The sequence below is a fragment of the Haemaphysalis longicornis genome, unplaced genomic scaffold (assembly GCF_048455015.1).
Source record: "Haemaphysalis longicornis isolate Haplotype H1 unplaced genomic scaffold, Haemaphysalis longicornis Haplotype H1 scaffold_10, whole genome shotgun sequence".
Lineage (NCBI taxonomy): Eukaryota > Metazoa > Arthropoda > Arachnida > Ixodida > Ixodidae > Haemaphysalis > Haemaphysalis longicornis.
This window is the reverse complement of record NW_027526204.1, coordinates 92,401,970-92,427,773: the sequence shown is the minus strand read 5'-3', so window position 1 is coordinate 92,427,773 and position 25,804 is coordinate 92,401,970. Positions and strand designations below refer to the sequence as shown.

The window sequence follows — 25,804 nt, the reverse complement described above, 5'->3', positions numbered from 1 at the left end:
CGATTGTGTCCTGCTTTACTTTCTGGGGTATTTATATTTACTAAAACTGTATCTGACGCTTGAGGGTGGTAGCCAGCACCACTCAGACTGCACGGGGAGAAGGGGACCTTATTTTCAACCCCCGGGGGCGTGACGCGAACGTCTACAGCCTGTCATAAGTGGGTAACTGGCGGAAAACCCTCTTATGCTACCTTGGCATCAAGGCTGCCACAACCGAGGCCCTCGCTAAGCTTTCGCACGATAATAGGGTTTGGAAATGAGGGGCTCGTTAGCAAATACAGAAAGAAACGCCGGCAGTCTACAACGCCAAAGAAGGCATAGGGGGATGGTTAGAATTTTTTTTAACCGTTAGTGACGTCACATTTTTTTTTAATATTATAATTATTAATTACGTTAGAAAGAAAGAAAAACACGCGCCCAGAGTAGGGACCGAACCCACGCCTTTCGATTAGATCTCGAATGCCTTACCAATTCGGCTATCTGGGCGACTGTGTCCTCCTTCACTTTCTGGGGTATTTATATTTACTACAACTGTATCTGACGCTTGAGGGTGGTAGCCAGCGCCACTCGTACTGCACGGGGAGAAGGGGACCTTCTTTTCAACCCCCGGGGGCATTACGCGAACGTCTACAGCCTGTCATAAGTGTGTAACTGGCGGGAAACCCTCTTATGCTACCTTGGCATCAAGGCTGCCAGAACCGAGGCCCTCGCTAAGCTTTCGCACGATAATAGGGTTTGGAAATGAGGGGCTCGTTAGGAAATACAGAAAGAAGCGCCGGCAGTCTACAACGCCAAAGAAGGCATAGGGGGATGGTTAGAATTTTTTTTAACCGTTAGTGACGTCACATTTTTTTTAATATTATAATTAATTATTACGTTAGAAAGAAAGAAAAACACGTGCCCAGAGTGGGGACCGAACCCATGCCTTTCGATTAGATCTCGAATGCCTTACCAATTCGGCTATCTGGGCGACTGTGTCCTCCTTCACTTTCCTGGGTATTTATATTTACTACAACTGTATCTGACGCTTGAGGGTGGTAGCCAGCGCCACTCAGACTGCACGGGGAGAAGGGGACCTTCTTTTCAACCCCTGGGGGCGTGACGCGAACGTCTTCAGCCTGTCATAAGTGGGTAACTGGCGGGAAACCCTCTTATGCTACCTTGGCATCAAGGCTGGCAGAACCGAGGCCCTCGCTAAGCTTTCGCACGATAATAGGGTTTGGAAATGAGGTGCTCGTTAGGAAATACAGAAAGAAACGCCGGCAGTCTACAACGCCAAAGAAGGCATAGGGGGATGGTTAGAATTTTTTTTAACCGTTAGTGACGTCACATTTTTTTTTAATATTATAATTATTAATTACGTTAGAAAGAAAGAAAAACACGCGCCCAGAGTGGGGACCGAACCCACGCCTTTCGATTAGATCTCGAATGCCTTACCAATTTGGCAATCTGGGCGACTGTGTCCTCCTTCACATTCTGGGGTATTTATAATTACTACAACTGTATCTGACGCTTGAGGGTGGTAGCCAGCGCCACTAAGACTGCACGGGGAGAAGGGGAACTTTTTTTCAACCCCCGGGGGCGTGACGCGAACGTCTACAGCCTGTCATAAGTGGGTAACTGGCGGGAAACCCTCTTATGCTACCTTGGCATCAAGGTTGCCAAAACCGAGGCCCTCGCTAAGCTTTCGCACGATAATAGGGTTTTGAAATGAGGGGCTCGTTAGGAAACACAGAAAGAAACGCCGGCAGTCTACAACGCCAAAGAAGGCATAGGGGGATGGTTAGAATTTTTTTTTAACCGTTAGTGATGTCACATTTTTTTTAATATTATAATTATTAATTACGTTAGAAAGAAAGAAAAACACGCGCCCAGAGTGGGGACCGAACCCACGCCTTTCGATTAGATCTCGAATGCCTTACCAATTCGGCTATCTGGGCGACTGTGTCCTCCTTCACTTTCTGGAGTATTTATATTTACTACAACTGTATCTGACGCTTGAGGGTGGTAGCCAGCGCCACTCGTACTGCACGGGGAGAAGGGGACCTTCTTTTCAACCCCCGGGGGCATTACGCGAACGTCTACAGCCTGTCATAAGTGGGTAACTGGCGGGAAACCCTCTTATGCTACCTTGGCATCAAGGCTGCCAGAACCGAGTCCCTCGCTAAGCTTTCGCACGATAATAGGGTTTGGAAATGAGGGGCTCGTTAGGAAATACAGAAAGAAACGCCGGCAGTCTACAACGCCAAAGAAGGCATAGGGGGATGGTAAGAATTTTTTTTAACCGTTAGTGCCGTCACATTTTTTTTTAATATTATAATTATTAATTACGTTAGAAAGAAAGAAAAACACGTGCCCAGAGTGGGTACCGAACCCACGCCTTTCGATTAAATCTCGAATGCCTTACCAATTCGGCTATCTGGGCGACTGTGTCCTCCTTCACTTTCTGGGGTATTTATATTTACTACAACTGTATCTGACGCTTGAGGGTGGTAGCCAGCGCTACTCAGACTGCATGGGGAGAAGGGGACCTTCTTTTCAACCCGCGGGGGCGTGACGCGAACGTCTACAGCCTGTCATAAGTGGGTAACTGGCGGGAAACCCTCTTATGCTACCTTGGCATCAAGGCTGCCACAACCGAGGCCCTCGCTAAGCTTTCGCACGATAATAGGGTTTGGAAATGAGGGGCTCGTTAGGAAATACAGAAAGAAACGCCGGCAGTCTACAACGCCACAGAAGGCATAGGGGGATGGTTAGAATTTTTTTTAACCGTTAATGACGTCACATTTTTTTTAATAATATAATTATTAATTACGTTAGAAAGAAAGAAAAACACGCGCCCAGAGTGGGGACCGAACCCACGCCTTTCGATTAGATCTCGAATGCCTTACCAATTCGGCTATCTGGGCGACTGTGTTCTCCTTCACTTTATGGGGTATTATATTTACTACAACTGTATCTGACGCTTGAGGGTGGTAGCCAGCGCCAATCAGACTGCACGGGGAGAAGGAAACCTTCTTTTTAACCCCAGGGGGCTTGACGCGAACGTCTACAGCCTGTCATAAGTGGGTAACTGGCGGGAAACCCTCTTATGCTACCTTGGCATCAAGGCTGCCAGAACCGAGGCCCTCGCTAAGCTTTCGCACGATAATAGGTTTTAGAAATGAGGGGCTCGTTAGGAAATACAAAAAGAAACGCCGGCAGTGTACAATGCCAAAGAAGGCATAGGGGGATGATTAGAATTTTTTTTTTACCGTTATTGACGTCACATTTTTTTTAATATTCAAATTATTAATTACGTTAGAAAAAAAGAAAAACACGCGCTCAGAGTGGGGACCGAACCCACGCCTTTCGATTAAATCTCGAATGCCTTACCAATTCGGCTATCTGGGCGACTGTGTCCTCCTTCACTTTCTGGGGTATTTATATTTACTAACACTGTATCTGACGCTTGAGGGTGGTAGCCAGCGCCACTCAGACTGCACGGGGAGAAGGGGACCTTCTTTTCAACCCCCGGGGGCGTGACGCGAACGTCTACAGCCTGTCATAAGTGGGTAACTGGCGGGAAACCCTCTTATGCTACCTTGGCATCAAGGCTGCCAGAACCGAGGCCCTAGCTAAGCTTTCGCACGATAATACGGTTTGGAAATGAGGGGCTCGTTAGGAAATACAGAAAGAAACGCTGGCAGTCTACAACGCCAAAGAAGGCATAGGGGGATGGTTAGAATTTTTTTTAACCGTTAGTGACGTCACATTTTTTTTTAATATTATAATTGTTAATTACGTTAGAAAGAAAGAAAAATACGCGCCCAGAGTGGGGACCACACCCACGCCTTTCAATTAGATCTCGAATGCCTTACCAATTTGGCTATCTGGGCGACTGTGCCCTCCTTCACTTTCTGGGGTATTTATATTTACTACAACTGTATCTGACGCTTGAGGGTGGTAGCCAGCGCCACTCAGACTGCACGGGGAGAAGGGGACCTTCTTTTCAATCCCCGTGGGCGTGACGCGAACGTCTACAGCCTGTCATAAGTGGGTAACTGGCGGGAAACCCTCTTATGCTACATTGGCATTAGGCTGCCAGAACCGAGGCCCTAGCTAAGCTTTCGCACGATAATACGGTTTGGAAATGAGGGGCTCGTTAGGAAATACAGAAAGAAACGCTGGCAGTCTACAACACCAAAGAAGGCATAGGGGGATGGTTAGAATTTTTTTAACCGTTATGACGTCACATTTTTTTTTAATATTATAATTATTAATTACGTTAGAAAGAAAGAAAAACACGCGCCCAGAGTGGGGACCGAACCCACGCCTTTCGATTAGATCTCGAATGCCTTACCAATTTGGCAATCTGGGCGACTGTGTCCTCCTTCACATTCTGGGGTATTTATAATTACTACAACTGTATCTGACGCTTGAGGGTGGTAGCCAGCGCCACTAAGACTGCACGGGGAGAAGGGGAACTTTTTTTCAACCCCCGGGGGCGTGACGCGAACGTCTACAGCCTGTCATAAGTGGGTAACTGGCGGGAAACCCTCTTAGGCTACCTTGGCATCAAGGTTGCCAAAACCGAGGCCCTCGCTAAGCTTTCGCACGATAATAGGGTTTGGAAATGAGGGGCTCGTTAGGAAACACACAAAGAAACGCCGGCAGTCTACAACGCCAAAGAAGGCATAGGGGGATGGTTAGAATTTTTTTTTAACCATTAGTGATGTCACATTTTTTTTAATATTATAATTATTAATTACGTTAGAAAGAAAGAAAAACACGCGCCCAGAGTGGGGACCGAACCCACGCCTTTCGATTAGATCTCGAATGCCTTACCAATTTGGCAATCTGGGCGACTGTGTCCTCCTTCACATTCTGGGGTATTTATAATTACTACAACTGTATCTGACGCTTGAGGGTGGTAGCCAGCGCCACTAAGACTGCACGGGGAGAAGGGGAACTTTTTTTCAACCCCCGGGGGCGTGACGCGAACGTCTACAGCCTGTCATAAGTGGGTAACTGGCGGGAAACCCTCTTATGCTACCTTGGCATCAAGGTTGCCAAAACCGAGGCCCTCGCTAAGCTTTCGCACGATAATAGGGTTTGGAAATGAGGGGCTCGTTAGGAAACACAGAAAGAAACGCCGGCAGTCTACAACGCCAAAGAAGGCATAGGGGGATGGTTAGAATTTTTTTTTAACCATTAGTGATGTCACATTTTTTTTAATATTATAATTATTAATTACGTTAGAAAGAAAGAAAAACACGCGCCCAGAGTGGGGACCGAACCCACGCCTTTCGATTAGATCTCGAATGCCTTACCAATTCGGCTATCTGGGCGACTGTGTCCTCCTTCACTTTCTGGGGTATTTATATTTACTACAACTGTATCTGACGCTTGAGGGTGGTAGCCAGCGCCACTCGTACTGCACGGGGAGAAGGGGACCTTCTTTTCAACCCCCGGGGGCATTACGCGAACGTCTACAGCCTGTCATAAGTGGGTAACTGGCGGGAAACCCTCTTATGCTACCTTGGCATCAAGGCTGCCAGAACCGAGTCCCTCGCTAAGCTTTCGCACGATAATAGAGTTTGGAAATGAGGGGCTCGTTAGGAAATACAGAAAGAAACGCCGGCAGTCTACAACGCCAAAGAAGGCATAGGGGGATGGTTAGAATTTTTTTTAACCGTTAGTGCCGTCACATTTTTTTTAATATTATAATTATTAATTACGTTAGAAAGAAAGAAAAACACGTGCCCAGAGTGGGTACCGAACCCACGCCTTTCGATTAGATCTCGAATGCCTTACCAATTCGGCTATCTGGGCGACTGTGTCCTCCTTCACTTTCTGGGGTATTTATATTTACTACAACTGTATCTGACGCTTGAGGGTGGTAGCCAGCGCTACTCAGACTGCATGGGGAGAAGGGGACCTTCTTTTCAACCCGCGGGGGCGTGACGCGAACGTCTTCAGCCTGTCATAAGTGGGTAACTGGCGGGAAACCCTCTTATGCTACCTTGGCATCAAGGCTGGCAGAACCGAGGCCCTCGCTAAGCTTTCGCACGATAATAGGGTTTGGAAATGAGGTGCTCGTTAGGAAATACAGAAAGAAACGCCGGCAGTCTACAACGCCAAAGAAGGCATAGGGGGATGGTTAGAATTTTTTTTAACCGTTAGTGACGTCACATTTTTTTTTAATATTATAATTATTAATTACGTTAGAAAGAAAGAAAAACACGCGCCCAGAGTGGGGACCGAACCCACGCCTTTCGATTAGATCTCGAATGCCTTACCAATTTGGCAATCTGGGCGACTGTGTCCTCCTTCACATTCTGGGGTATTTATAATTACTACAACTGTATCTGACGCTTGAGGGTGGTAGCCAGCGCCACTAAGACTGCACGGGGAGAAGGGGAACTTTTTTTCAACCCCCGGGGGCGTGACGCGAACGTCTACAGCCTGTCATAAGTGGGTAACTGGCGGGAAACCCTCTTATGCTACCTTGGCATCAAGGTTGCCAAAACCGAGGCCCTCGCTAAGCTTTCGCACGATAATAGGGTTTTGAAATGAGGGGCTCGTTAGGAAACACAGAAAGAAACGCCGGCAGTCTACAACGCCAAAGAAGGCATAGGGGGATGGTTAGAATTTTTTTTTAACCGTTAGTGATGTCACATTTTTTTTAATATTATAATTATTAATTACGTTAGAAAGAAAGAAAAACACGCGCCCAGAGTGGGGACCGAACCCACGCCTTTCGATTAGATCTCGAATGCCTTACCAATTCGGCTATCTGGGCGACTGTGTCCTCCTTCACTTTCTGGAGTATTTATATTTACTACAACTGTATCTGACGCTTGAGGGTGGTAGCCAGCGCCACTCGTACTGCACGGGGAGAAGGGGACCTTCTTTTCAACCCCAGGGGGCATTACGCGAACGTCTACAGCCTGTCATAAGTGGGTAACTGGCGGGAAACCCTCTTATGCTACCTTGGCATCAAGGCTGCCAGAACCGAGTCCCTCGCTAAGCTTTCGCACGATAATAGGGTTTGGAAATGAGGGGCTCGTTAGGAAATACAGAAAGAAACGCCGGCAGTCTACAACGCCAAAGAAGGCATAGGGGGATGGTAAGAATTTTTTTTAACCGTTAGTGCCGTCACATTTTTTTTAATATTATAATTATTAATTACGTTAGAAAGAAAGAAAAACACGTGCCCAGAGTGGGTACCGAACCCACGCCTTTCGATTAGATCTCGAATGCCTTACCAATTCGGCTATCTGGGCGACTGTGTCCTCCTTCACTTTCTGGGGTATTTATATTTACTACAACTGTATCTGACGCTTGAGGGTGGTAGCCAGCGCTACTCAGACTGCATGGGGAGAAGGGGACCTTCTTTTCAACCCGCGGGGGCGTGACGCGAACGTCTACAGCCTGTCATAAGTGGGTAACTGGCGGGAAACCCTCTTATGCTACCTTGGCATCAAGGCTGCCACAACCGAGGCCCTCGCTAAGCTTTCGCACGATAATAGGGTTTGGAAATGAGGGGCTCGTTAGGAAATACAGAAAGAAACGCCGGCAGTCTACAACGCCACAGAAGGCATAGGGGGATGGTTAGAATTTTTTTTAACCGTTAATGACGTCACATTTTTTTTAATAATATAATTATTAATTACGTTAGAAAGAAAGAAAAACACGCGCCCAGAGTGGGGACCGAACCCACGCCTTTCGATTAGATCTCGAATGCCTTACCAATTCGGCTATCTGGGCGACTGTGTTCTCCTTCACTTTATGGGGTATTATATTTACTACAACTGTATCTGACGCTTGAGGGTGGTAGCCAGCGCCAATCAGACTGCACGGGGAGAAGGAAACCTTCTTTTTAACCCCAGGGGGCTTGACGCGAACGTCTACAGCCTGTCATAAGTGGGTAACTGGCGGGAAACCCTCTTATGCTACCTTGGCATCAAGGCTGCCAGAACCGAGGCCCTCGCTAAGCTTTCGCACGATAATAGGTTTTAGAAATGAGGGGCTCGTTAGGAAATACAAAAAGAAACGCCGGCAGTGTACAATGCCAAAGAAGGCATAGGGGGATGATTAGAATTTTTTTTTACCGTTATTGACGTCACATTTTTTTTTAATATTCAAATTATTAATTACGTTAGAAAAAAAGAAAAACACGCGCTCAGAGTGGGGACCGAACCCACGCCTTTCGATTAAATCTCGAATGCCTTACCAATTCGGCTATCTGGGCGACTGTGTCCTCCTTCACTTTCTGGGGTATTTATATTTACTAACACTGTATCTGACGCTTGAGGGTGGTAGCCAGCGCCACTCAGACTGCACGGGGAGAAGGGGACCTTCTTTTCAACCCCCGGGGGCGTGACGCGAACGTCTACAGCCTGTCATAAGTGGGTAACTGGCGGGAAACCCTCTTATGCTACCTTGGCATCAAGGCTGCCAGAACCGAGGCCCTAGCTAAGCTTTCGCACGATAATACGGTTTGGAAATGAGGGGCTCGTTAGGAAATACAGAAAGAAACGCTGGCAGTCTACAACGCCAAAGAAGGCATAGGGGGATGGTTAGAATTTTTTTTAACCGTTAGTGACGTCACATTTTTTTTTCATATTATAATTGTTAATTACGTTAGAAAGAAAGAAAAATACGCGCCCAGAGTGGGGACCACACCCACGCCTTTCAATTAGATCTCGAATGCCTTACCAATTTGGCTATCTGGGCGACTGTGCCCTCCTTCACTTTCTGGGGTATTTATATTTACTACAACTGTATCTGACGCTTGAGGGTGGTAGCCAGCGCCACTCAGACTGCACGGGGAGAAGGGGACCTTCTTTTCAATCCCCGTGGGCGTGACGCGAACGTCTACAGCCTGTCATAAGTGGGTAACTGGCGGGAAACCCTCTTATGCTACATTGGCATCAAGGCTGCCAGAACCGAGGCCCTAGCTAAGCTTTCGCACGATAATACGGTTTGGAAATGAGGGGCTCGTTAGGAAATACAGAAAGAAACGCTGGCAGTCTACAACACCAAAGAAGGCATAGGGGGATGGTTAGAATTTTTTTTAACCGTTATGACGTCACATTTTTTTTAATATTATAATTATAATTTACGTTAGAAAGAAAGAAAAACACGCGCCCAGAGTGGGGACCGAACCCACGCCTTTCGATTAGATCTCGAATGCCTTACCAATTCGGCTATCTGGGCGACTGTGTCTTCCTTCACTTTCTGGGGTATTTATATTTACTACAACTGTATCTGACGCTTGAGGGTGGTAGCCAGCGCCACTCAGACTGCACGGGGAGAAGGGGACCTTCTTTTCAACCCCTGGGGGCGTGACGCGAACGTCTTCAGCCTGTCATAAGTGGGTAACTGGCGGGAAACCCTCTTATGCTACCTTGGCATCAAGGCTGGCAGAACCGAGGCCCTCGCTAAGCTTTCGCACGATAATAGGGTTTGGAAATGAGGTGCTCGTTAGGAAATACAGAAAGAAACGCCGGCAGTCTACAACGCCAAAGAAGGCATAGGGGGATGGTTAGAATTTTTTTTAACCGTTAGTGACGTCACATTTTTTTTTAATATTATAATTATTAATTACGTTAGAAAGAAAGAAAAACACGCGCCCAGAGTGGGGACCGAACCCACGCCTTTCGATTAGATCTCGAATGCCTTACCAATTTGGCAATCTGGGCGACTGTGTCCTCCTTCACATTCTGGGGTATTTATAATTACTACAACTGTATCTGACGCTTGAGGGTGGTAGCCAGCGCCACTAAGACTGCACGGGGAGAAGGGGAACTTTTTTTCAACCCCCGGGGGCGTGACGCGAACGTCTACAGCCTGTCATAAGTGGGTAACTGGCGGGAAACCCTCTTATGCTACCTTGGCATCAAGGTTGCCAAAACCGAGGCCCTCGCTAAGCTTTCGCACGATAATAGGGTTTGGAAATGAGGGGCTCGTTAGGAAACACAGAAAGAAACGCCGGCAGTCTACAACGCCAAAGAAGGCATAGGGGGATGGTTAGAATTTTTTTTTAACCGTTAGTGATGTCACATTTTTTTAATATTATAATTATTAATTACGTTAGAAAGAAAGAAAAACACGCGCCCAGAGTGGGGACCGAACCCACGCCTTTCGATTAGATCTCGAATGCCTTACCAATTCGGCTATCTGGGCGACTGTGTCCTCCTTCACTTTCTGGGGTATTTATATTTACTACAACTGTATCTGACGCTTGAGGGTGGTAGCCAGCACCACTCGTACTGCACGGGGAGAAGGGGACCTTCTTTTCAACCCCCGGGGGCATTACGCGAACGTCTACAGCCTGTCATAAGTGGGTAACTGGCGGGAAACCCTCTTATGCTACCTTGGCATCAAGGCTGCCAGAACCGAGTCCCTCGCTAAGCTTTCGCACGATAATAGGGTTTGGAAATGAGGGGCTCGTTAGGAAATACAGAAAGAAACGCCGGCAGTCTACAACGCCAAAGAAGGCATAGGGGGATGGTTAGAATTTTTTTTAACCGTTAGTGCCGTCACATTTTTTTTTAATATTATAATTATTAATTACGTTAGAAAGAAAGAAAAACACGTGCCCAGAGTGGGTACCGAACCCACGCCTTTCGATTAGATCTTGAATGCCTTACCAATTCGGCTATCTGGGCGACCGTGTCCTCCTTCACTTTCTGGGGTATTTATATTTACTACAACTGTATCTGACGCTTGAGGGTGGTAGCCAGCGCTACTCAGACTGCATGGGGAGAAGGGGACCTTCTTTTCAACCCGCGGGGGCGTGACGCGAACGTCTACAGCCTGTCATAAGTGGGTAACTGGCGGGAAACCCTCTTATGCTACCTTGGCATCAAGGCTGCCACAACCGAGGCCCTCGCTAAGCTTTCGCACGATAATAGGGTTTGGAAATGAGGGGCTCGTTAGGAAATACAGAAAGAAACGCCGGCAGTCTACAACGCCACAGAAGGCATAGGGGGATGGTTAGAATTTTTTTTAACCGTTAATGACGTCACAATTTTTTTAATAATATAATTATTAATTACGTTAGAAAGAAAGAAAAACACGCGCCCAGAGTGGGGACCGAACCCACGCCTTTCGATTAGATCTCGAATGCCTTACCAATTCGGCTATCTGGGCGACTGTGTTCTCCTTCACTTTATGGGGTATTATATTTACTACAACTGTATCTGACGCTTGAGGGTGGTAGCCAGCGCCAATCAGACTGCACGGGGAGAAGGAAACCATCTTTTTAACCCCAGGGGGCTTGACGCGAACGTCTACAGCCTGTCATAAGTGGGTAACTGGCGGGAAACCCTCTTATGCTACCTTGGCATCAAGGCTGCCAGAACCGAGGCCCTCGCTAAGCTTTTGCACGATAATAGGTTTTAGAAATGAGGGGCTCGTTAGGAAATACAAAAAGAAACGCCGGCAGTGTACAATGCCAAAGAAGGCATAGGGGGATGATTAGAATTTTTTTTACCGTTATTGACGTCACATTTTTTTTTAATATTCAAATTATTAATTACGTTAGAAAAAAAGAAAAACACGCGCTCAGAGTGGGGACCGAACCCACGCCTTTCGATTAAATCTCGAATGCCTTACCAATTCGGCTATCTGGGCGACTGTGTCCTCCTTCACTTTCTGGGGTATTTATATTTACTAACACTGTATCTGACGCTTGAGGGTGGTAGCCAGCGCCACTCAGACTGCACGGGGAGAAGGGGACCTTCTTTTCAACCCCCGGGGGCGTGACGCGAACGTCTACAGCCTGTCATAAGTGGGTAACTGGCGGGAACCCCTCTTATGCTACCTTGGCATCAAGGCTGCCAGAACCGAGGCCCTAGCTAAGCTTTCGCACGATAATACGGTTTGGAAATGAGGGGCTCGTTAGGAAATACAGAAAGAAACGCTGGCAGTCTACAACGCCAAAGAAGGCATAGGGGGATGGTTAGAATTTTTTTTAACCGTTAGTGACGTCACATTTTTTTTTAATATTATAATTGTTAATTACGTTAGAAAAAAAGAAAAATACGCGCCCAGAGTGGGGACCACACCCACGCCTTTCAATTAGATCTCGAATGCCTTACCAATTTGGCTATCTGGGCGACTGTGCCCTCCTTCACTTTCTGGGGTATTTATATTTACTACAACTGTATCTGACGCTTGAGGGTGGTAGCCAGCGCTACTCAGACTGCATGGGGAGAAGGGGATATTCTTTTCAACCCGCGGGGGCGTGACGCGAACGTCTACAGCCTGTCACAAGTGGGTAACTGGCGGGAAACCCTCTTATGCTACCTTGGCATCAAGGCTGCCACAACCGAGGCCCTCGCTAAGCTTTCGCACGATAATAGGGTTTGGAAATGAGGGGCTCGTTAGGAAATACAGAAAGAAACGCCGGCAGTCTACAACGCCACAGAAGGCATAGGGGGATGGTTAGAATTTTTTTAACCGTTAATGACGTCACATTTTTTTTAATAATATAATTATTAATTACGTTAGAAAGAAAGAAAAACACGCGCCCAGAGTGGGGACCGAACCCACGCCTTTCGATTAGATCTCGAATGCCTTACCAATTCGGCTATCTGGGCGACTGTGTTCTCCTTCACTTTATGGGGTATTATATTTACTACAACTGTATCTGACGCTTGAGGGTGGTAGCCAGCGCCACTCATACTGCACGGGGAGAAGGGGACCTTCTTTTCAACCCCCGGGGGCATTACGCGAACGTCTACAGCCTGTCATAAGTGGGTAACTGGCGGGAAACCCTCTTATGCTACCTTGGCATCCAGGCTGCCAGAACCGAGTCCCTCGCTAAGCTTTCGCACGATAATAGGGTTTGGAAATGAGGGGCTCGTCAGGAAATACAAAAAGAAAGGCCGGCAGTCTACAATGCCAAAGAAGGCATAGGGGGATGGTTAGAATTTTTTTTTAACCGTTAGTGACGTCACATTTTTTTTTTAATATTAAAATTATTAATTATGTTAGAAAGAAAGAAAAACACGCGCCCAGAGTGGGGACCGAACCCACACCTTTCGATTATATCTCGAATGCCTTACCAATTCGGCTATCTGGGCGACTGTGTCCTCCTTCACTTCCTGGGGTATTTATATTTACTAACACTGTATCTGACGCTTGAGGGTGGTAGCCAGCGCCACTCAGACTGCACGGGGACAAGGGGACCTTCTTTTCAACCCCCGGGGGCGTGACGCGAACGTCTACAGCCTGTCATAAGTGGGTAACTGGCGGGAAACTCTCTTATGCTACCTTGGCATCAAGGCTGCCAGAACCGAGGCCCTCTCTAAGCTTTCGCACGATAATAGGGTTTGGAAATAAGGGGCTGGTTAGGAAATACAGAAAGAAACGCCGGCAGTCTACAACGCCAAAGAAGGCATATGGGGATGGTTAGAATTTTTTTTAACCGTTAGTAACGTCACATTTTTTTTTAATATTATAATTATTAATTACGTTACAAAAAAAGAAAAACACGCGCCCAGAGTGGGGACCGAACCCACGCCTTTCGATTAGATCTCGAATGCCTCCCTAATTCGGTTATCTGGGCGACTGTGTCCTCCTTCACTTTCTGGGGTATTTATATTTACCACAACTGTATCTGACGCTTGAGGGTGGTAGCCAGTGCCACTCAGACTGCACGGGGAGAAGGGGACCTTCTTTTCAACCCCCGGGGGCGTGACGCGAACGTCTACAGCCTGTCATAAGTGGGTAACTGGCGGGAAACCTTCTTATGCTACCTTGGCATCAAGGCTGCCAGAACCGAGGCCCTCGCTAAGCTTTCGAACGATAATAGGGTTTGGAAATGAGGGGCTCGTTAGGAAATACAAAAAGAAACGCCAGCAGTCTACAACGCCAAAGAAGGCATAGGGGGATGGTTAGAATTTGTTTTTTTAACCATTAGTGACGCCACATTTTTTTTAATATTAAAATTATTAATTACGTTAGAAAGAAAGCAAAACACGCGCCCAGAGTGGGGACCGAACCCACGGCTTTCGATTAGATCTCGAATGCCTTACCAATTCGGCTATCTGGGCGACTGTGTCCTCCTTCACTTCCTGGGGTATTAATATTTACTAACACTGTATCTGACGCTTGAGGGTGGTAGCCAGCGCCACCCAGACTGCACGGGGAGAAGGGGAACTTCTTTTCAACCCCCGGGGGCGTGACGCGAACGTCTACAGCCTGTCATAAGGGGGTAACTGGCGGGAAACCCTCTTATGCTACCTTGGCATCAAGGCTGCCAAAACCGAGGCCCTCGCTAAGCTTTCGCACGATAATAGGGTTTGGAAATGAGGGGCTCGTTAGGAAACACAGAAAGAAACGCCGGCAGTCTATAACGCCAAAGAAGGCATAGGGGGATGGTTAGAATTTTTTTTTAACCGTTTGTGACGTCACATTTTTTTTAATATTATAATTATTAATTACGTTAGAAAGAAAGAAAAACACGCGCCCAGAGTGGGGACCGAACCCTAGCCTTTCGATTAGATCTCGAATGCCTTACCAATTCGGCTATCTGGGCGACTGTGTCCTCCTTCACTTTCTGGGGTATTTATATTTACTACAACTGTATCTGACGCTTGAGGGTGGTAGCCAGCGCCACTCATACTGCACGGGGAGAAGGGGACCTTCTTTTCAACCCCCGGGGGCATTACGCGAACGTCTACAGCCTGTCATAAGTGGGTAACTGGCGGGAAACCCTCTTATGCTACCTTGGCATCCAGGCTGCCAGAACCGAGTCCCTCGCTAAGCTTTCGCACGATAATAGGGTTTGGAAATGAGGGGCTCGTCAGGAAATACAAAAAGAAACGCCGGCAGTCTACAATGCCAAAGAAGGCATAGGGGGATGGTTAGAATTTTTTTTTAACCGTTAGTGACGTCACATTTTTTTTTAATATTAAAATTATTAATTACGTTACAAAAAAAGAAAAACACGCGCCCAGAGTGGGGACCGAACCCACGCCTTTCGATTAGATCTCGAATGCCTCACTAATTCGGCTCTCTGGGCGACTGTGTCCTCCTTCACTTTCTGGGGTATTTATATTTACCACAACTGTATCTGACGCTTGAGGGTGGTAGCCAGCGCCACTCAGACTGCACGGGGAGAAGGGGACCTTCTTTTCAACCCCCGGGGGCGTGACGCGAACGTCTACAGCCTGTCATAAGTGGGTAACTGGCGGGAAACCCTCTTATGCTACCTTGGCATCAAGGCTGCCAGAACCGAGGCCCTCGCTAAGCTTTCGCACGATAATAGGGTTTGGAAATGAGGGGCTCGTTAGGGAATACAAAAAGAAACGCCAGCAGTCTACAATGCCAAAGAAGGCATAGGGGGATGGTTAGAATTTTTTTTAACCATTAGTGACGTCACATTTTTTTTTAATATTAAAATTATTAATTACGTTAGAAAGAAAGCAAAACACGCGCCCAGAGTGGGGACCGAACCCACGCCTTTCGATTAGATCTCGAATGCCTTACCAATTCGGCTATCTGGGCGACTGTGTCCTCCTTCACTTCCTGGGGTATTTATATTTACTAACACTGTATCTGACGCTTGAGGGTGGTAGCCAGCGCCACTCAGACTGCACGGGGAGAAGGGGAACTTCTTTTCAACCCCCGGGGGCGTGACGCGAACGTCTACAGCCTGTCATAAGTGGGTAACTGGCGGGAAACCCTCTTATGCTACCTTGGCATCAAGGCTGCCAGAACCTAGGCCCTCGCTAAGCTTTCACACGAAAATAGGGTTTGGAAATAAGGGGCTGGTTAGGAAATACAGAAAGAAACGCCGGAAGTCTACAACGCCAAAGAAGGCATAGGGGGATGGTTAGAATTTTTTTAACCGTTAGTGACGTCACATTTTTTTTTAATATTATAATTATTAATTACGTTACACAGAAAGAAAAACACGCGCCCAGAATGGGGACCGAACCCTCGCCTTTCGATTAGATCTCGAATGCCTTACCAATTCGGCTATCTGGGCGACTGTGTCCTCCTTCACTTTCTGGGGTATTTATATTTACTACAACTGTATCTGACGCTTGAGGGTGGTAGCCAGCGCCACTAAGACTGCACGGGGAGAAGGGGACCTTCTTTTCAACCCCCGGGGGCGTGACGCGAACTTCTACCGCCTTTCATAAGTGGGTAACTGGCAGGAAACCCTCTTATGCTACCTTGGCATCAAGGCTGCCAGAACCGAGGCCCTAGCTAAGCTTTCGCACGATAATACGGTATGGAAATGAGGGGCTCGTTAGAAAATACAGAAAGAAACGCCGGCAGTCTACAATGCCAAAGAAGGCATAGGGGGATGGTTAGAATTTTTTTTAACCGTTAGTGACGTCACATTTTTTTTTAATATTATATATTAATTACGTTAGAAAGAAAGAAAAACTCGCGACCAGAGTGAGGACCGAACCCACGCCTTTCGATTAGATCTCGAATGCCTTACCAATTCGGCTATCTGGGCGACTGTGTCCTCCTTCACTTTCTGGGGTATTTATATTTACTACAACTGTATCTGACGCTTGAGGGTGGTAGCCAGCGCCACTCAGACTGCACGGGGAGAAGGGGACCTTCTTTTCAACCCCTGGGGGCGTGACACGAACGTCTACAGCCTGTCATAAGTGGGTAACTGGTGGGAAACCCTCTTATGCTACCTTGGCATCAAGGCTGCCTGAACCGAGGCCCTCGCTAAGCTTTCGCACGGTAATAGGGTTTGGAAATGAGGGGCTCGTTAGGAAATACAGAAAGAAATGCCGGCGGTCTACAACGCCAAAGAAGGCATAGGGGGATGGTTAGAATTTTTTTTTAACCGTTAGTGACGTCGCATATTTTTTTAATATTATAATTATTAATTACGTTAGAAAGAAAGAAAAACACGCGCCCAGAGTGGGGACCGAACCCACGCCTTTCGATTAGATCTCGAATGCCTTACCAATTCGGCTATCTGGGCGACTGTGTCCTCCTTCACTTTCTGGGGTATTTATATTTACTACAACTGTATCTGACGCTTGAGGGTGGTAGCCAGCGCCACTCAGACTGCACGGGGAGAAGGGGACCTTCTTTTCAACCCCCGGGGGCGTGACGCGAACGTCTACAGCCTGTCATAAGTGGGTAACTGGCGGGAAACCCTCTTATGCTACCTTGGCAACAAGGCTGCCAGAACCGAGGCCCTCGCTAAGCTTTCACACGAAAATAGGGTTTGGAAATAAGGGGCTGGTTAGGAAATACAGAAAGAAACGCCGGAAGTCTACAACGCCAAAGAAGGCATAGGGGGATGGTTAGAATTTTTTTTTAACCGTTTGTGACGTCACATTTTTTTTTTATATTATAATTATTAATTACGTTAGAAAGAAACAAAAACACGCGCCCAGAGTGGGGACCGAACCCACGCCTTTCGATTAGATCTCGAATGCCTTACCAATTCGGCTATCTGGGCGACTGTGTCCTCCTTCACTTTCTGGGGTATTTATATTTACTACAACTGTATCTGACGCTTGAGGGTGGTAGCCAGCGCCACTCATACTGCACGGGGAGAAGGGGACCTTCTTTTCAACCCCCAGGGGCATTACGCGAACGTCTACAGCCTGTCATAAGTGGGTAACTGGCGGGAAACCCTCTTATGCTACCTTGGCATCCAGGCTGCCAGAACCGAGTCCCTCGCTAAGCTTTCGCACGATAATAGGGTTTGGAAATGAGGGGCTCGTCAGGAAATACAAAAAGAAAGGCCGGCAGTCTACAATGCCAAAGAAGGCATAGGGGGATGGTTAGAATTTTTTTTAACCGTTAGTGACGTCACATTTTTTTTTTAATATTAAAATTATTAATTATGTTAGAAAGAAAGAAAAACACGCGCCCAGAGTGGGGACCGAACCCACACCTTTCGATTATATCTCGAATGCCTTACCAATTCGGCTATCTGGGCGACTGTGTCCTCCTTCACTTCCTGGGGTATTTATATTTACTAACACTGTATCTGACGCTTGAGGGTGGTAGCCAGCGCCACTCAGACTGCACGGGGAGAAGGGGACCTTCTTTTCAACCCCCGGGGGCGTGACGCGAACGTCTACAGCCTGTCATAAGTGGGTAACTGGCGGGAAACTCTCTTATTCTACCTTGGCATCAAGGCTGCCAGAACCGAGGCCCTCTCTAAGCTTTCGCACGATAATAGGGTTTGGAAATAAGGGGCTGGTTAGGAAATACAGAAAGAAACGCCGGCAGTCTACAACGCCAAAGAAGGCATATGGGGATGGTTAGAATTTTTTTTAACCGTTAGTAACGTCACATTTTTTTTTAATATTATAATTATTAATTACGTTACAAAAAAAGAAAAACACGCGCCCAGAGTGGGGACCGAACCCACGCCTTTCGATTAGATCTCGAATGCCTCACTAATTCGGCTATCTGGGCGACTGTGTCCTCCTTCACTTTCTGGGGTATTTATATTTACCACAACTGTATCTGACGCTTGAGGGTGGTAGCCAGCGCCACTCAGACTGCACGGGGAGAAGGGGACCTTCTTTTCAACCCCCGGGGGCGTGACGCGAACGTCTACAGCCTGTCATAAGTGGGTAACTGGCGGGAAACCCTCTTACGCTACCTTGGCATCAAGGCTGCCAGAACCGAGGCCCTCGCTAAGCTTTCGAACGATAATAGGGTTTGGAAATGAGGGGCTCGTTAGGAAATACAAAAAGAAACGCCAGCAGTCTACAACGCCAAAGAAGGCATAGGGGGATGGTTAGAATTTGTTTTTTTAACCATTTGTGACGCCACATTTTTTTTAATATTAAAATTATTAATTACGTTAGAAAGAAAGCAAAACACGCGCCCAGAGTGGGGACCGAACCCACGGCTTTCGATTAGATCTCGAATGCCTTACCAATTCGGCTATCTGGGCGACTGTGTCCTCCTTCACTTCCTGGGGTATTTATATTTACTAACACTGTATCTGACGCTTCAGGGTGGTAGCCAGCGCCACTCAGACTGCACGGGGAGAAGGGGAACTTCTTTTCAACCCCCGGGGGCGTGACGCGAACGTCTACAGCCTGTCATAAGGGGGTAACTGGCGGGAAACCCTCTTATGCTACCTTGGCATCAAGGCTGCCAAAACCGAGGCCCTCGCTAAGCTTTCGCACGATAATAGGGTTTGGAAATGAGGGGCTCGTTAGGAAACACAGAAAGAAACGCCGGCAGTCTACAACGCCAAAGAAGGCATAGGGGGATGGTTAGAATTTTTTTTTAACCGTTTGTGACGTCACATTTTTTTTAATATTATAATTATTAATTACGTTAGAAAGAAAGAAAAACACGCGCCCAGAGTGGGGACCGAACCCTAGCCTTTCGATTAGATCTCGAATGCCTTACCAATTCGGCTATCTGGGCGACTGTGTCCTCCTTCACTTTCTGGGGTATTTATATTTACTACAACTGTATCTGACGCTTGAGGGTGGTAGCCAGCGCCACTCATACTGCACGGGGAGAAGGGGACCTTCTTTTCAACCCCCGGGGGCATTACGCGAACGTCTACAGCCTGTCATAAGTGGGTAACTGGCGGGAAACCCTCTTATGCTACCTTGGCATCCAGGCTGCCAGAACCGAGTCCCTCGCTAAGCTTTCGCACGATAATAGGGTTTGGAAATGAGGGGCTCGTCAGGAAATACAAAAAGAAACGCCGGCAGTCTACAATGCCAAAGAAGGCATAGGGGGATGGTTAGAATTTTTTTTTAACCGTTAGTGACGTCACATTTTTTTTTTAATATTAAAATTATTAATTACGTTACAAAAAAAGAAAAACACGCGCCCAGAGTGGGGACCGAACCCACGCCTTTCGATTAGATCTCGAATGCCTCACTAATTCGGCTATCTGGGCGACTGTGTCCTCCTTCACTTTCTGGGGTATTTATATTTACCACAACTGTATCTGACGCTTGAGGGTGGTAGCCAGCGCCACTCAGTCTGCACGGGGAGAAGGGGACCTTCTTTTCAACCCCCGGGGGCGTGACGCGAACGTCTACAGCCTGTCATAAGTGGGTAACTGGCGGGAAACCCTCTTATGCTACCTTGGCATCAAGGCTGCCAGAACCGAGGCCCTCGCTAAGCTTTCGCACGATAATAGGGTTTGGAAATGAGGGGCTCGTTAGGAAATACAAAAAGAAACGCCAGCAGTCTACAATGCCAAAGAAGGCATAGGGGGATGGTTAGAATTTTTTTTAACCATTAGTGACGTCACATTTTTTTTTAATATTAAAATTATTAATTACGTTAGAAAGAAAGCAAAACACGCGCCCAGAGTGGGGACCGAACCCACGCCTTTCGATTAGATCTCGAATGCCTTACCAATTCGGCTATCTGGGCGACTGTGTCCTCCTTCACTTCCTGGGGTATTTATATTTACTAACACTGTATCTGACGCTTGAGGGTGGTAGCCAGCGCCACTCAGACTGCACGGGGAGAAGGGGAACTTCTTTTCAACCCCCGGGGGCGTGACGCGAACGTCTACAGCCTGTCATAAGTGGGTAACTGGCGGGAAACCCTCTTATGCTACCTTGGCATCAAGGCTGCCAGAACCTAGGCCCTCGCTAAGCTTTCACACGAAAATAGGGTTTGGAAATAAGGGGCTGGTTAGGAAATACTGAAAGAAACGCCGGAAGTCTACAACGCCAAAGAAGGCATAGGGGGATGGTTAGAATTTTTTTAACCGTTAGTGACGTCACATTTTTTTTTAATATTATAATTATTAATTACGTTACACAGAAAGAAAAACACGCGCCCAGAATGGGGACCGAACCCCCGCCTTTCGATTAGATCTCGAATGCCTTACCAATTCGGCTATCTGGGCGACTGTGTCCTCCTTCACTTTCTGGGGTATTTATATTTACTACAACTGTATCTTACGCTTGAGGGTGGTAGCCAGCGCCACTCAGACTGCACGGGGAGAAGGGGACCTTCTTTTCAACCCCCGGGGGCGTGACGCGAACTTCTACCGCCTTTCATAAGTGGGTAACTGGCAGGAAACCCTCTTATGCTACCTTGGCATCAAGGCTGCCAGAACCGAGGCGCTAGCTAAGCTTTCGCACGATAATACGGTTTGGAAATGAGGGGCTCGTTAGAAAAGACAGAAAGAAACGCCGGCAGTCTACAATGCCAAAGAAGGCATAGGGGGATGGTTAGAATTTTTTTTAACCGTTAGTGACGTCACATTTTTTTTTAATATTAAATATTAATTACGTTAGAAAGAAAGAAAAACTCGCGACCAGAGTGAGGACCGAACCCACGCCTTTCGATTAGATCTCGAATGCCTTACAAATTCGGCTATCGGGGCGACTGTGTCCTCCTTCACTTTCTGGGGTATTTATATTTACTACAACTGTATCTGACGCTTGAGGGTGGTAGCCAGCGCCACTCAGACTGCACGGGGAGAAGGGGACCTTCTTTTCAACCCCTGGGGGCATGACACGAACGTCTACAGCCTGTCATAAGTGGGTAACTGGTGGGAAACCCTCTTATGCTACCTTGGCATCAAGGCTGCCTGAACCGAGGCCCTCGCTAAGCTTTCGCACGGTAATAGGGTTTGGAAATGAGGGGCTCGTTAGGAAATACAGAAAGAAATGCCGGCGGTCTACAACGCCAAAGAAGGCATAGGGGGATGGTTAGAATTTTTTTTTACTCGTTAGTGACGTCGCATATTTTTTTAATATTATAATTATTAATTACGTTAGAAAGAAAGAAAAACACGCGCCCAGAGTGGGGACCGAACCCACGCCTTTCGATTAGATCTCGAATGCCTTACCAATTCGGCTATCTGGGCGACTGTGTCCTCCTTCACTTTCTGGGGTATTTATATTTACTACAACTGTATCTGACGCTTGAGGGTGGTAGCCAGCGCCACTCAGACTGCACGGGGAGAAGGGGACCTTCTTTTCAACCCCCGGGGGCGTGACGCGAACGTCTACAGCCTGTCATAAGTGGGTAACTGGCGGGAAACCCTCTTATGCTACCTTGGCATCAAGGCTGCCAGAACCGAGGCCCTCGCTAAGCTTTCACACGAAAATAGGGTTTGGAAATAAGGGGCTGGTTAGGAAATACAGAAAGAAACGCCGGAAGTCTACAACGCCAAAGAAGGCATAGGGGGATGGTTAGAATTTTTTCTTAACCGTTTGTGACGTCGCATTTTTTTTAATATTATAATTATTAATTACGTTAGAAAGAAAGAAAAACACGCGCCCAGAGTGGGGACCGAACCCACGCCTTTCGATTAGATCTCGAATGCCTTACCAATTCGGCTATCTGGGCGACTGTGTCCTCCTTCACTTTCTGGGGTATTTATATTTACTACAACTGTATCTGACGCTTGAGGGTGGTAGCCAGCTCCACTCAGAGTGCACGGGGCGAAGGGGACCTTCTTTTTAACCCCCAGGGGCGTGACGCGAACGTCTACAGCCTGTCATAAGTGGGTAACTGGCAGGAAACCCTCTTATGCTACCTTGGCATCAAGGCTGCCAGAACCGAGGCCCTAGCTGAGCTTTCGCACGATAATACGGTTTGGAAATGAGGGGCTCGTTAGAAAATACAGAAAGAAACGCCGGCAGTCTACAATGCCAAAGAAGGCATAGGGGGATGGTTAGAATTTTTTTTAACCGTTAGTGACGTCACATTTTTTTTTAATATTAAATATTAATTACGTTAGAAAGATAGAAAAACTCGCGACCAGAGTGAGGACCGAACCCACGCCTTTCGATTAGATCTCGAATGCCTTACCAATTCGGCTATCTGGGCGACTGTGTCCTCCTTCACTTTCTGGGGTAATTATATTTACTACAACTGTATCTGACGCTTCAGGGTGGTAGCCAGCGCCTCTCAGACTGCACGGGGAGAAGGGGACCTTCTTTTCAACCCCCGGGGGCGTGACGCGAACGTCTACAGCCTGTCATAAGTGGGTAACTGGTGGGAAACCCTCTTATGCTAACTTGGCATCAAGGCTGCCAGAACCGAGGCCCTCGCTAAGCTTTCGAACGGTAATAGGGTTTGGAAATGAGGGGCTCGTTAGGAAATACAGAAAGAAACGCCGGCGGTCTACAACGCCAAAGAAGGCATAGGGGGATGGTTAGAATTTTTTTTTAACCGTTTGTGACGTCGAATTTTTTTTAATATTATAATTATTAATTACGTTAGAAAGAAAGAAAAACACGCGCCCAGAGTGGGGACCGAACCCACGCCTTTCGATTAGATCTCGAATGCCTTACCAATTCGGCTATCTGGGCGACTGTGTCCTCCTTCACTTTCTGGGGTATTTATATTTACTACAACTGTATCTGACGCTTGAGGGTGGTAGCCAGCTCCACTCAGAGTGCACGGGGCGAAGGGGACCTTCTTTTTAACCCCCAGGGGCGTGACGCGAACGTCTACAGCCTGTCATAAGTGGGTAACTGGCAGGAAACCCTCTTATGCTACCTTGGCATCAAGGCTGCCAGAACCGAGGCCCTAGCTGAGCTTTCGCACGATAATACGGTTTGGAAATGAGGGGCTCGTTAGAAAATACAGAAAGAAACGCCGGCAGTCTACAATGCCAAAGAAGGCATAGGGGGATGGTTAGAATTTTTTTTAACCGTTAGTGACGTCACATTTTTTTTTAATATTAAATATTAATTACGTTAGAAAGATAGAAAAACTCGCGACCAGAGTGAGGACCGAACCCACGCCTTTCGATTAGATCTCGAATGCCTTACCAATTCGGCTATCGGGGCGACTGTGTCCTCCTTCACTTTCTGGGGTATTTATATTTACTACAACTGTATCTGACGCTTGAGGGTGGTAGCCAGCGCCACTCAGACTGCACGGGGAGAAGGGGACCTTCTTTTCAACCCCTGGGGGCGTGACACGAACGTCTACAGCCTGTCATAAGTGGGTAACTGGTGGGAAACCCTCTTATGCTACCTTGGCATCAAGGCTGCCTGAACCGAGGCCCTCGCTAAGCTTTCGCACGGTAATAGGGTTTGGAAATGAGGGGCTCGTTAGGAAATACAGAAAGAAATGCCGGCGGTCTACAACGCCAAAGAAGGCATAGGGGGATGGTTAGAATTTTTTTTTACTCGTTAGTGACGTCGCATATTTTTTTAATATTATAATTATTAATTACGTTAGAAAGAAAGAAAAACACGCTCCCAGAGTGGGGACCGAACCCACGCCTTTCGATTAGATCTCGAATGCCTTACCAATTCGGCTATCTGGGCGACTGTGTCCTCCTTCACTTTCTGGGGTATTTATATTTACTACAACTGTATCTGACGCTTGAGGGTGGTAGCCAGCGCCACTCAGACTGCACGGGGAGAAGGGGACCTTCTTTTCAACCCCCGGGGGCGTGACGCGAACGTCTACAGCCTGTCATAAGTGGGTAACTGGCGGGAAACCCTCTTATGCTACCTTGGCATCAAGGCTGCCAGAACCGAGGCCCTCGCTAAGCTTTCACACGAAAATAGGGTTTGGAAATAAGGGGCTGGTTAGGAAATACAGAAAGAAACGCCGGAAGTCTACAACGCCAAAGAAGGCATAGGGGGATGGTTAGAATTTTTTTTAACCGTTTGTGACGTCGCATTTTTTTTAATATTATAATTATTAATTACGTTAGAAAGAAAGAAAAACACGCGCCCAGAGTGGGGACCGAACCCACGCCTTTCGATTAGATCTCGAATGCCTTACCAATTCGGCTATCTGGGCGACTGTGTCCTCCTTCACTTTCTGGGGTAATTATATTTACTACAACTGTATCTGACGCTTCAGGGTGGTAGCCAGCGCCTCTCAGACTGCACGGGGAGAAGGGGACCTTCTTTTCAACCCCCGGGGGCGTGACGCGAACGTCTACAGCCTGTCATAAGTGGGTAACTGGTGGGAAACCCTCTCATGCTAACTTGGCATCAAGGCTGCCAGAACCGAGGCCCTCGCTAAGCTTTCGAACGGTAATAGGGTTTGGAAATGAGGGGCTCGTTAGGAAATACAGAAAGAAACGCCGGCGGTCTACAACGCCAAAGAAGGCATAGGGGGATGGTTAGAATTTTTTTTTAACCGTTAGTGACGTCGCATTTTTTTTTAATATTATAATTATTAATTACGTTAGAAAGAAAGAAAAACACGCGCCCAGAGTGGGGACCGAACCCACGCCTTTCGATTAGATCTCGAATGCCTTACCAATTCGGCTATCTGGGCGGCTGTGTCCTCCTTCACTTTCTGGGGTATTTATATTTACTACAACTGTATCTGACGCTTGAGGGTGGTAGCCAGCTCCACTCAGACTGCACGGGGCGAAGGGGACCTTCTTTTCAACCCCCGGGGGCGTGACGCGAACGTCTACAGCCTGTCATAAGTGGGTAACTGGCGGGAAACCCTCTTATGCTACCTTGGCATCAAGGCTGCCAGAACCCAGGCCCTCGCTAAGCTTTCGCACGATAATAGGGTTTGGAAATGAGGGGCTCGTTAGGAAATACAGAGAGAACCGCCAGCAGTCTACAACGCCAAAGAAGGCATAGGGGGATGGTTAGAATTTTTTTTTAACCGTTTGTGACGTCGCATTTTTTTTTATATTATAATTATTAATTACGTTAGAAAGAAAGAAAAACACGCGCCCAGAGTGGGGACCGAACCCACGCCTTTCGATTAGATCTCGAATGCCTTACCAATTCGGCTATCTGGGCGCCTGTGTCCTCCTTCACTTTCTGGGGTAATTATATTTACTACAACTGTATCTGACGCTTCAGGGTGGTAGCCAGCGCCTCTCAGACTGCACGGGGAGAAGGGGACCTTCTTT

The 25,804-nt window shown here is 47.4% G+C and overlaps 6 non-coding genes across 6 annotated transcripts; all 6 read right to left on the bottom strand.

The window, feature by feature from the left end:
- Positions 1 to 2,353: 2,353 nt before the first annotated feature.
- Positions 2,354 to 2,425, bottom strand: Trnak-uuu (transfer RNA lysine (anticodon UUU)). The gene has a single exon. It is a non-coding gene; the product is annotated as a tRNA-Lys (tRNA).
- An 896-nt stretch (positions 2,426 to 3,321) lies between these two features.
- Trnak-uuu (transfer RNA lysine (anticodon UUU)) lies at positions 3,322 to 3,393 on the bottom strand. Its single transcript has one exon. It is a non-coding gene; the product is annotated as a tRNA-Lys (tRNA).
- A 4,771-nt stretch (positions 3,394 to 8,164) lies between these two features.
- On the bottom strand, positions 8,165 to 8,236 carry Trnak-uuu (transfer RNA lysine (anticodon UUU)). Its single transcript has one exon. It is a non-coding gene; the product is annotated as a tRNA-Lys (tRNA).
- A 3,317-nt stretch (positions 8,237 to 11,553) lies between these two features.
- Trnak-uuu (transfer RNA lysine (anticodon UUU)) lies at positions 11,554 to 11,625 on the bottom strand. The gene has a single exon. It is a non-coding gene; the product is annotated as a tRNA-Lys (tRNA).
- Positions 11,626 to 13,007: 1,382 nt separating this feature from the next.
- On the bottom strand, positions 13,008 to 13,079 carry Trnai-uau (transfer RNA isoleucine (anticodon UAU)). Its single transcript has one exon. It is a non-coding gene; the product is annotated as a tRNA-Ile (tRNA).
- Positions 13,080 to 17,860: 4,781 nt separating this feature from the next.
- Positions 17,861 to 17,932, bottom strand: Trnai-uau (transfer RNA isoleucine (anticodon UAU)). Its single transcript has one exon. It is a non-coding gene; the product is annotated as a tRNA-Ile (tRNA).
- Between the last annotated feature and the right edge of the window lie 7,872 nt (positions 17,933 to 25,804).